This window comes from Choristoneura fumiferana, chromosome 15 (genome assembly GCF_025370935.1).
Source record: "Choristoneura fumiferana chromosome 15, NRCan_CFum_1, whole genome shotgun sequence".
NCBI lineage: Eukaryota > Metazoa > Arthropoda > Insecta > Lepidoptera > Tortricidae > Choristoneura > Choristoneura fumiferana.
In genome coordinates, this window is record NC_133486.1 from 12,055,366 (window position 1) to 12,068,352 (window position 12,987).

Consider the following 12,987-nt stretch of genomic DNA (forward strand, 5'->3'; position numbering starts at 1 on the left):
TTTTTATGGCTTTCATTCCTCGTGCCGAGTTTTACTCAAAAAATGATGATGATGCTTTTGTGTGATTCGATTATTGTTTCGTATATACCGAATTTCATTCGAGTACAAATCCGTCCGATTGTTTTAGCGCACATACACGTACTGACAAACTTTCGCATTTATAATATTAGTATATAAGTAGGGTTAGCAGCTAAATAAAACAAAATAAAAGCCAGAAAAAGTTCAATTTTAATCAAATAAAGAGGACTAAAGGTTTAGATGATACAACCGCGCTATAATTCAAAAAAGATTTTGAAGACAGAAGATGATCTAGAAAGAACGAACACAACCAGTTTCACTCTTGGGAACTAGTAAGTCCAAAGAAGTGAAATTAGTGAATTCGTAATAGCCTAGTTTTTTTATAGAGAATAGAGAGATGATAAGAAGACCGAAGGCCAAAGGCTGCACGTGCAAATACATTATCACTAGGTAATGTGATAAATGTTCAACCAATGTACTAACCTACACCCTGCTACTTCTAACTCAATGTAACCAAAGTAAGATAGAGCAGATCGTACTGATGTGTTTTTTTTGGTTGAGTCTAGTTAAGGGCCCAAGTCCTTGCTTTTATTTACTTGCATTTAGTTTTAAAAAAATATATGAGGTGCTTTATAGGAGATTGTGGCATGCAGTCGGGAAACATTTATGGACGGCTGAGAAGGGTCAAGGGTGGGCTCAGACATTGCTGGATTCTCACCGGCTAAAAGCCCGGATGCACGTCCCCATCTCCCTGGAGTATGTTTCGTACTGATTATTACTGTGATGCAAATTTAATTATCCCTCTATTTTAGTCTATACTTTAAGGGCTGAGTGTCAACTGGCAGAATTAGGAGACCTTGTGCGACATGGAGCCAAAGTTGACGAGTGTGCCGAAGAGGCCGTTCAGAAATCTTCGAGTTGATGCATCTTGGGGACACAAGCAGTGGTTGCAGTCTACTGCCCTCCCGTCTCTCGGGAGGCAAAGAGGTTCTGAAACAATATCATTATATTTATAATGTTTTAATTTTTCGTAATTCACTCATATTTGTTATCACAACCACTACTTGACCACACACAGTGTCTACTCGTGACCACGGTCACTGCAATTCATTATATTTATCCACTGGATATTTTATCTCATTTAATAAGACTGCAACAAGCTATCTATCCTCTATCAGGATTTTCTCTCATTCCTGTCCGAAAAGTTAACAACAAAAAAGAAATTTAATGCGCTAATCTCCAATTTTCTCACTCACTCTCTTTGGGTACTCTGTATATTAATCGCTGCTTGTCAAGAACGACGCGGTAATTAGATTAAGTGCACAATTCCTCCAAATTTGTGTACTCAATCTGAGTAACGCGTCGACTTAGATAATAATGCAACAGACTGATTGAATCTGAAGAATGACAAACAATTCATTCATCAAGTGAAGTAGTAGGTATCCTTTTTCCCTACGAAATCAAAAGTAGGTAATAATATTTGACCAAATCCAATTTTATTTATATTATAGACGTTTTAAATAAGTTTTTATAAGCTTTTGTTTCTGAGGGCCGTCAGCAAAAAATCTTGTGTTCAAAATGATTGATTTAAACAGTACTTTAGTAGGTACTTACTTGCATCATCAGGAAGCGGGCCGCAATAAGCCAGTGACAAGCAAGCCAACTGTAAAGAAAAATTCAATATTTTATTTAAATTATATGAAGCAATAAATTAACCAAGCAATTCATTAGGAGAAGTTCATGATAAAAAACTTCTAGAGTGTAACCAAGTATCAGAAGGCGAAATGTTGTTGGGCCTTCCGCAAGATGAACAGACGATATTTGGTGAAATTAGCTATTGGTTGCGGATACCTCAAAATCAAACGTCGTGAAGATCCTTTCCTTGGGGAAGACTTATTTCCAAAAGAAGACGTCTTCTTGCTGAGATCATAATAATGATAGAGTCATGTGGAGTAAACGTATGCCAAAAGTAAGTGTACGCAATCCCATATATTTCAGTCCAAAATGTATGTGATTGCGTAGGTACACTTACGCATTGCGTACGTTTATCCCACATGACTCTAATTCGACTCATAAATGATTGTTGGTTGTACGCCTAGCAACTTAAAGCTACGTTTGGTTTTGCTATATTTGAAATATTACAAAACAATCCGCTAAAAAACACGGTGTGTTCCGAGGAAGCAAGGGTTATATTTAATCAATTTATTAAATAAGAATAAAAAATTCTTACCAAAACGGCCAGGAAGTAAAGGCACCTCATTTTTTGTAGTCGGAGCAGACAATGAAATGAGACTTGTCGGCATAAAATATATAGGAAACGACACTGAATAAATCGATTTGGGTCATATTTTCCGTATAATATGGTACATGTCTTTTTGCTTCGATATATTTAATATAGGAAGTTACATTTTAAATGGAAACATTGAATTCGAAATTTTTTTGTTACTATCTAATCGAAAATTATATTCGTAATATTGTTACAATGTTTTATGTTAGGGTGAATTTTCAGAGCAACTTTTTTGGCCGTCCCAAGTCAATTAAAAATAAATTGCTTAATAAAATAATACCACACAATTTTATATACGCTGTATAGAATACAATAGAGAAGGTTTAACATAATAAACATTGTTGACTTAAATTAAAGCTGCATTAAAAATATCACAAACTTAGAAAAACTAAGGCCGTCTTGAAAAAATCAATCTAGATTTAGTAGTTAATCCAGGCTTAAGCTTGACAGTTCCATACAATTTGACACTACTAAACTGAGCTTATCGCTAACTCGAGATTTATGTGTTTACTGGGTTTACTGCAAGTGGGCCTTACTGCAGTAAGTCGGTGAGGCCTGTCCCACACGCGATTTTGTTGAATCAATTCACCATAACTTTGTGTCCAGGAGTCATTTTCTTAAAAAAATATACAATACAATACAATACAAAGACTCTTTATTGTACACCAGACATAGTAAGCGATACAGAAAACAGATACACAGAATTTTTTTTTACAAAGTGAGCAATAGGCGGCTTTATCGTTTAAGAGCGATCTCTTCCAGGCAACCTTTTTTACAGAAAGAAGGAAGGACTAGTTAATATATATCAAAATGAAGCTAATTAAATAAAGCATTCTATTATAGCTTTTTCATCATAAATACATTTAAAAAAAAAAGGTTGACCATTTTGTGAATGTCCCACGTCTAGCTACCAATATCAGTTTGCGCAAATACTTGCTAATATCTTAATGGTGAAAGATCATATCGCTATGTTCGCATTTTTATGGAAAAGTACATTAGTTGTGCTTTAGTTATCACGCAGATTGAACCTCCAACTACCGAATTTTGTGTGCCTATCAGTACTGTAGCGCGATGTGTACTCTTGTAATATAGTTTAGCCCGTTGTCGCAAAAATACTTCAGTGTGTCGTAATCTTCGGTTCCGTAATTCCGGTGGCATTTTTGTTCACCGAAATTACAGATATGGCAGTGAAATTACCAATTATGCCCATTATGTTTGAATCTAACGGTAGCTTCATGTTAAACTCACTCGCTCGCTCGCGTCGTTCGCGTGAAATGTAAAGGTACAGATAGATAATGCTCATCACTAAAATGCATGCTATTAATGAGCAATTACTACCGTGATACTAGCGTGTATGTTTATGACATGCTTAAAGTACCTAGGCACGCTTTCTAGTGGCATGCTGGCTATATGGATCACCCTGCTATAATTGAGCGTACTACCTGAGGTGGGGGTGGAAGGACTAATGAAAATAACAAGTAGGAACGCGTCTGCTAATGAGCATGCTAGTGTCGTTTACAGTAGGTGCAATGCAAGTGCGACTTCGCAAATTATGAATTTTGAAAGGTCAAGCGAACCGATTTGGCATTAGATTTATTTTGACCTGCTGGTTCCGTTCCAGTGGTACATACTCGTAAATGGGCCGTCATTCCGCTCCGCCACTTCGCGGAGCAGCAGGGCTACTACGAAACTCGAAACTCGAAGTTCGTATCGTACCGTCCCTCTCGCTCTCGTATTAAATAGTAGAAGGACGACACGAACTTCCAGTTTCGAGTTTCGTAGTAGCCCTGGAGTTCGGGGTGACTTACAGTAGAGATCCGTCGAATTGTTAATTGAAGTGCTTGAAAGGGCTAATTTTTTTTGCATATTTAGATTTTAAGGGTCTACCAAGCACCAGCAGATGTTGTTGCTCTCCGATTTCTGTCTACAGAATGTGGTATTTGTTTTTTTTTAGAGAATCGAAAAATAAAAACCTATATATATTTTCCTCCGATATAGTGCAGTGTTTCAAGGCAAAAACTTTTGAGCAGTATGTGTTGTCAGTGATGAATTAGAGTCTGAAACGACCATGTCCTCTATTAGTTCCATACTGGTTGCTCATTATGGACCTTAAAGAAGAGTCTAGAGGTCAATCAAAGAGGAGAGGAGGATGGAGAGGGATGACCCCCGGACCCGATGGATGCAGGCGGCGCAGACCCAGTCATTGTGGTTTCTCTCGTGAGACGTCTTATGTTCAGCAGTGAATATTTCTCGGTAGACGATGATGTTGTTCATGATTAAATGTCAGTTTATACTGTATTTTTTTAACGTATCATTCTCACGAATCTAGACACTCGTTGGCGAGTCAAGCCAAGTTCAAGCTGACAAAACTGGCGAGCAGCACCGTGTGTAATTTTATCCAAACCGTTTGGAGCCACTTTTGACCCCCACATAACTCAAAAACTATTTCACATAAGCATGTCAAACTTGGCTCATTTATTGAGACTCCAAATTTCATAAACACACCTCAAACAGTTATTATAGATATTAACATTTAAAAATCGTCATTTTTATTACTGATCGACCTATAGATCAAAACTCTAACCTAGTGTCGGATGACCTAGAAAGTTCAAATTTGGCATCGAGATAGGTGGTTGGGTGAATACAAAGGAATAAATCAAAAGTAAGTAGTCAATTTTTATATATTTTTTAAATTATTAAATGTCAAATTTTAATCAAATAAAGAAAATGCTGAAATGGGCGGGCAACATCGCTCGAACAGCAGATAACTGTCGGAGAAGAAAAGTCTTCAAGTGGCGACCACGAAGCGGAAGACGAAGTGTTGGCAGGTCTTCCCCACTAGATGGACTGACGACATCGTGAGAGTTATGAGCAACCATTGGATGGAAGTAGCGAGTTGGCATTCATTGTGGCTGTCTAAGGGGGAGGCCTTGGTTCAGCAGTGCAGGTCGCCCGGCTGATGTTGAAAGAGAATCAGTTAAAACGGAGTATCTTATTGTTGCCAAATAAGTAAAAGTAAACGAATTTTATTATGATACTAATATAACCATCCCTCTTATTTTTGTTTATACTCCAAACGTTGGATTTTTAGCCCATAGAGCCAAAGTTGGCGAGGGTGCCCACTAGGCCGTCAAATAAACGACGACTTTGGGCATCGCGGACACACAAACAGTGATTGCAGTCTACTGGCTCCCCGTTCCTCGGATCGCAAATAGGCTCTGAAACAACATTAGGTTGTTGTTGATGTTAGTAGTTAGGTTATTAGACGAAGTGCACCGCCTGGAGAGGGAACAAAATAATACTGATTCAGATAGGCACTTGATATCCTATCTTAATGTGATCAGTTAGAATCCCCCCTCTCTCTTAGTAAGAAACTGATATTTGAATTGAAACCAATTTGTATTGGAATTTCCAAGTTTTTATTAAAATCCCTTTGTAAAGTTTTGAACAGTTTTATTAAGCTTTTCCTCGCAAGTAGGTATACTAGTAGTTTTTCATTTGGCAAGAGCCAAAAATAATAATACTGCCGTAAAGCAGCGGGTGAAATTACTGGCACTTGAGGTATCCCACCTTAGGCCTCTAGGTTGGCAACGCATCTGTAATCCCCCTGGTGTTGCAGGTGTCTATGGGCGGTGGTGATCTCTTACCATCAGGAGACCCACTTGCTCGTTTGCTATCCAGTCGGATTACCTTAAAATTAAGTAGGTAAATTATGAAGTTCCAGTGATCAATGTAAGCAAGCGTCAGCAGTCAAACTTGTTTCAAAAATGATTGAGTATACCCATTTTTCTATACTTACTTATGTCATCATGAAGCGGACCACAATAAGCCAGTGACAAGCAAGAGATCTGAAAAAAAAAAAATCTTTAAAAATCTTCGTGTTTCAAATTAGTACGAATGTGAAACCAAGCACTGGCCGTGCACACTAACGCCATCTATTATTTGTAATGACCTGTTAATATGTCAGCTCAGCTCTCGCTGTAAGCGGAGTGTTAGTTTCTCGCAAATTTTAATCCGCTATACCACGCGCCATTATCTCCCTAAGAGTTCATTACTTAATACTCAGTTTTGACGCATTTTTGAGATATATTTTTATGCGACGTCTTTACGTTACTCATTGTGTTCGAATCGCTTAACGGTATAGTGCCTATTCAATTATTCGAATATACCTTTATAGTTTTTGTGGTACTAGTCGGGGCAATGAACTTTTAGGCAAAGTTAGGCGGCGGAAGGTATAGTACTTGTGACACAAACGCAACTGTAAACGAATATACATCCTCATACTAAAGTAGATGTAGTGAATAATAATGTTTTGCCATCGTATTTTGTCGGAAAAGTTCGTATTCGTCTTGCTTTCTCAACTAGCTTACTGAAGTTTACCGAAGCTTATTGAGAAAGCATTATAAAACGAAGTTATCTAACAAAATGCGATTGCACTAAATCTGTAGAGGTTTATTACCTCGCACTATAAGAATAAACAGAAAAAATAGATGAAAATAACATCCGTCATCCTGTCGGATCTGAAATGTTTCTCGTCTCGTTAAATACTATTTTGTCCCAACTAAAGGTTTATTCTCTGTGACAGACTAAGTAGTTGGCGTTAGTATTGCGTGGTTCACTGACAACTTTGACATTTTCTTCACGTTTATAAATAATGAGTTTTTTACTACAGACTGACCAACTTATGTATACCTAGTGCCATCCACGAAGACGCGTGATTTTGACAAAATTAGACATTACTGACATTGTAAGAAGAACCATGGCACGCGTCATCGTGAATGACTCTACCTATATCTGTGAATCGAAAAAGTTATGTCGTTCCCATAAAATGTGGCATAGCTTGGTCTGATTCACAAATAAGTTGGCCAGTCTGTAAATGAGCCCATCGCAAGAAAGACTTTAATGTCAAACGTAGTTCAGGACACTAACGCCAGCTAGCGTTCTATTCTAGTGATATTCCACCTGTAGGACAAAACCGATCGCCGCGGAAGTCCTTGGGGAAGGCCTATGTAGGTACAGTCACCAGCACCACTGACACAACAAGCGTGCATAAATATCTGATAATTTGTAATAAATACCTATAAGAGACTGTTTGTTTCTGAATAAATAAATTTCTAGGGCCGGAAGGACTTGTCAGATATCGAAAATACAAACTGAAACAGCACAGAAAAACCAGAAAAATAGACCAGCGCTGGGAATGGAACCCAGGTCCTCAGCATTTCGTGCCACGTGCTATACCGCTACGCCACCACTGGACAAGGGTACACACACTAATTTCTCCTATGCACCACATATCTCAGCTTGAATGTTTCTTATTTAGTCACTGGGTTCGTTTCCCAGTGCTGATCTATTTTTCTGTGCATCTATGTTTCAGTTTGTATTTTCGATATGGGTTTTACGGGATGACCATAAAAGTAACAAAATTAGGAGTTGAAATAAAAAATACAAAAAGACTCCAAAAACCAATCTTGACTTATCAGATATTTTTGCACGCTCCGCTGTGGCAGATATTAATGCTGGTGACTGTACAACTGTGGACTTCTTCTAACTTAGATGATGATGATGATGACTTTCATAAATGATTTTTAGCTTTAAGACAAGTCAATAGCTACTTCAAGTTGCGTTTTGATTTTGCCATAATATAATTAATTATAATATAAATTGCTTACCAGTACGACCAAGAAGTAAGTGCACCTCATTTCGTAGTTTGGAGCGGACAATGAAATAGAACTTTGTCTTCATAAAATATATAGAAAACGACACCGAATAAATTGATTTGCATCATATTTGCCGTATAATATGATACATGTATTTCTACTCCGTTAGACATGTTTAACTATAATGGACGAAGATCCAAGTGCAGCCAGACCTTCGTTTTAGTAAAGGCTACATGCAAGTTTTTTTTTAATATAATAGTTTTAACGCAGGTAAGAACAATCCTGTCCACAACAAAGTTGCAACATTGTTGTTGTGACAAGTCTTAAATTTCACCTCAGTTTCGCCATAGGTACTATAAAATTTATGTATATTTTGTTCGGAATGATATTAGAAATCAGTAAGTCACTTCCTTCATTGCCAGATACTTTGTAGGGGTGCAACCACCTGCCAGACAACCCTTTAATATGTTTAAATAGATGCGTGACTAAATTACTTATGTATTTAATATCAAATGATGTTGCGGCGTATTTGCAACAGACACTAAGAATACGGTATTTGACAACTCCTGATTTTGCCATATCTTAATATTATTATGAAAATATAGACAATTTAAATCGGTTGAAAATTGGATTTATAGTGATTTTTTGAAAAAATCTGGATACCTGTCCCTTTCTCAAACGCTTTTCTCTATGCATCAAATATGGCGGTACTGGCGTGTGACGTCACATGCCAGTATGTCTTTCTCTGTCTAATCTTGAATTTCAAACATTTATAACTTTGTTATTTGTATAGGTAGCTTAAAAATTGTTTTTCTATTCGATAACAGGCATTGTGTAGTTTTAATTTATAAAACATTTACAAAATAGTCAAATACCGTATTGGAAGCAATATTTAAGTAAATAAAATAAATAAATATCATGGGGCAATTGACACCAATTAACCTAGTCCCAAACTATTAAGGAAAGCTTGTACTATGAGTACCAAGCAACGGATAAACATATTTAATGATGATATCCGTAGTAGAACTAAGATTACCGACCGACATAGCCCGAAAAATTGCGAAACTGAAGTTGCAGTGGGCGGGGCACATTGCTCGCAGGACTGATGGCCAATGACTGATGGGGTCAGAAGGTTCTCGAATGGCGTCCGCGGACCGGGAGACGAGCTGTCGGTAGGACTCCAACAAGATGGAGCGACGACCTGGTTTAAGATCGCGTCATCGTGTTGGATGCGGAAAACACAAGACCGGTCTGAGTGAAGGGCCTCCAGGGGGTCCAGCAGTGGACGTCTTTCGGCTGACATGATGATGATGATGAAACATACTTAAATATATTAATATATGCTTAAATACATATTAAACGTCCAAGACCCGAGAGATAATATTCGTACCTATTATTCATTTAAATATATGCCCCGACCGGGGATCGAATCATCGAAGCCGGGACCTCAAGCTTCATAGTCAGGTTCTCTAACCACTTGTGTCATATTGATCCGGTTGGTGCAATGGCTAACACATTTTTGTCAGGCGTATTTTTAAACACATTTTATGACAAATGTCGACATTTAGGGTTGTCTGGCCTTCCTACAAAGTGTATGGCAACGAATGAAGCGATTTATAACATATTATTCCGAACAAAATATAAAATAGTAGATTGTTCAACGAGGGCGGAAAAGAACCAATTTCAAACGAGATAACTTAAAGAACCAGTAATTCGAGTGTGATATTGTTATGTTTCCCGAGTTAAACACTGATTTTCATTTCGACTAAAAGGCTGTTAAAAAAGTATGTAAGTATATGAGAAAAAAATTACTAAATAAAAAAATGTACAATTCATAAAGCACAACGTCAATTTTTTTAAACATAGTTCGAATTTAAATGTGATAATTGTAAAAAAATCTAATGATTAGAGAAAAACAGTAGTAGATAAAATAATAATATGGTACAAAAAAAATTGGTATTTTAATCAATTTATTTGTAAAATTAGTAAGTTATCAAATTGAACCAAGCAGTTAAGTACATTGTACCATAATACCATTGTCATATAACGATTGATTTTTTCCCAATTGTTTTTTTTTTAATTTTCCGTTTTATATGTCTGCGTATAAGATACTAATGTAAATAATTTACTGAATACGTATGTGTTCCATAGAAATCCAATGCCTTTTTATTTTTTAATTTATTTCTACCCTTGGGAAAAAAGGATAGTTTTGCTCCATGTTGTTAGATAATTATTATTTGCCTCACTTTCAACGTATGACAGATGAAAAGTCATTATGACATCTGTAGCACAAAGGTTACTTCCTGATATATGCGATTTAGTTTCTTTGTCTGTTACATTACGTCGTGAATTGTTATTTCAGACACAAAATTACAAAGACGCTCTTTTTAGTGCTGAACCAAAATAATATTGTAAATGGTACGCCAATGCATCGAAAACTTAGGCTCGTAGTTCAGGCTGGATCTTAACTTTTTCATAATATGACGTTACAGTTACACAGTCTAGATTTTTGCTGCTTTCAGATTGGTTAAGATTTATTTATATACTGAGCCAGTCTGTTTAGCAGTGTATGTAATGTATGTAGGTACAAAATAATTGACAAACTTTGAGGTACTTGTACAAAGGCGGACAGAGGAGGCGGAAAGGGGGGCGGCGTAGTGAATGAAAGAAATCATTTATTGCCACAAAATACATTACAAAAGATTCCATACAAGATTCAAGTCTGGGTAGGTACAATTTGTGAAAACAGATGTAGTTCTGGTAGCATATTTGTTAATTTTTAATTTTTCAATACTTGGTTAATTACGTACAATCTATTTGCACAATTTTTTTTTGTGTTTTAGTCAACGACTAAGTTAATATTTATAAACCAGCAGCACTATCTATTTCCAACTGAACTAATTGGTTAAAAAAAACAGTAAACGCCGGAAAAAGTAATTTTATTCAGATAAAGAAAATCAATGTGGCAATGGGCGGGCCACATCACTCGAAGATACCGTTACACACACAGATAACCGTTGGGGAGTCCTCGAGTGGCGACCACGAACCAGAAGACGAAGCGTCGGCAGGTAACTAGATGAACTGTGAGAGTTATGGGCAACCGGTGGATGCAAGTGGCCAGTTTTCGTTCATTATGGAGTTCTAAAGTGCAGGCCTTTGCTCAGCAGTGGACGTCTTCCGGGTAATGATGAAAGAGAATCAATGAAAGGTAAAACGGAGTATCTTTTTCTGACCAAATAAGTAGGAGCAAACGGATGTTATTCCGGTGCTAATATAACCATCCCTCTAATATTTGATTATATTCTAAAGCTTGGTTTTGGAGCTCATAGAGCCGAAGTTGGCGAGAGTGCCGAAGACGCCGTCCAATAAACGTCTAGTGTGTGCATCGCGGGGACAAAAACAGTGATGGCAGTTTACTGGCTCCCCGTTCCTCGGAACGCAAATAGGTTCTGAAACAACATCATATAATAAATAAATATCATGGGACCATGGCGTGCATTGGTAGGCAGCGTTAGTGCTGGTGGTGCGTTGCTGCGGCACAACCTGCCAACTGCCTACCCTGGAATCGACCAAATGCACGCGAATTGTACTATGGGTACTAAGCAACGGACAAACATACTTAGGTATACATACAAATACATAAATACATATGAAACGTCCAAGATTCGTGAGCAAACATTCGTGTTATTTATACAAATATCTGCCCCGATCGGGGATAGTTTGCATGTGTTTTATCCGTAGGATTTTTTCTCACCTCATATGAGTGCTACGGAATAAAATCTATCCTCAATCAGTAAGTTTTTTCTTTTCTGACCTAAAAATTGACAACTAACAATTCTACAAATCTATTACCTCTAGTTTGATGCAATTCGTTTAATTGAAAGATTCGTCATAGCGTCAAATATATTGAGAATACAGATCTGGAAAATAATGGCTATTCTCCAGATTTGTACACTCAGGGGCTGTTTCACCATCCATTGATTAGCGTTAACCGACGGTTACATGTGATGCCGTCTCCGTCTATTCGAACAAAACAAATAGAGACGGCATCACACCTAACCGACAGCTAACGCTAATCAATGGATGGTGGAACAGCCCCTCAGTCTAACTAATGCGTCATTAGCCCGCCGGCTGGAGAATGAACGAAATATTTTAGATAGGCACTGGTGGGTGATGGCCTAATTGTCCCATCATCATGTGATCAGGTAGTCTTTTCCCCTTTTTCCCTTAACAAATAACTTATACTAAATTTAAGCTAATTGGTATTGGAGTTTCAAACTTAGCTTAGCTTTTATTTGAACTCATTTTACTATTTAGCTTTTTCTCGTACGGTTTTGTCCATTGCTTCTTGCCAGTACTGATTAACTGGAAATTCGGTACATGTGGAATGAGGGCTATCGTTTTTTGTCTCACTAGATGGCGCACTGTTGCGTGAGGTTTTTAAGTATGGCTTTCAAAGTCTGTTATTACGGGCGTGAAAACAAAGTTTAGATTAAAATCATATTCAATACACTTAAAACCGTACCATAAAAATATCGAGCATGTCACAGTGTTCCATAGTCCCCGTTTTGTTCGGAAAAAAGGGGAGGACAAAGGTTTCCGAAAGACAAAACTGTGTCAAAACACAGACATTCATCGCCCCGGAACGCATATTTGCCATACTTAATTACAGATATTGCAAAATATTCACAATATTATTCTAATTATAAATAAAACCGCGTAGTTCACCCAAAACTATGAGATTTGACATTTCGGAGACCTCACGCTACACTAGCGCCTCTAGCGCCGAATTCATACGCGATAGCCCTCATTCAGGTGACCAACGTAAGCAAGCGTCAGCAGTAAAACTTGTATCAAAAGTGATTGATCTTAACCAAACTTTTATACTTACTTCGCTCATTAGCAAGCGGGACACAATAAGCCAGTGACAAGCAAGTCATCTGAAAAAAAAAATGCTTTGAAAATCTTCGTGTTTCTAGGCCGTGCACACTAGCGCCATCTATTGTTTTAGCTCTCGCTGCAAGC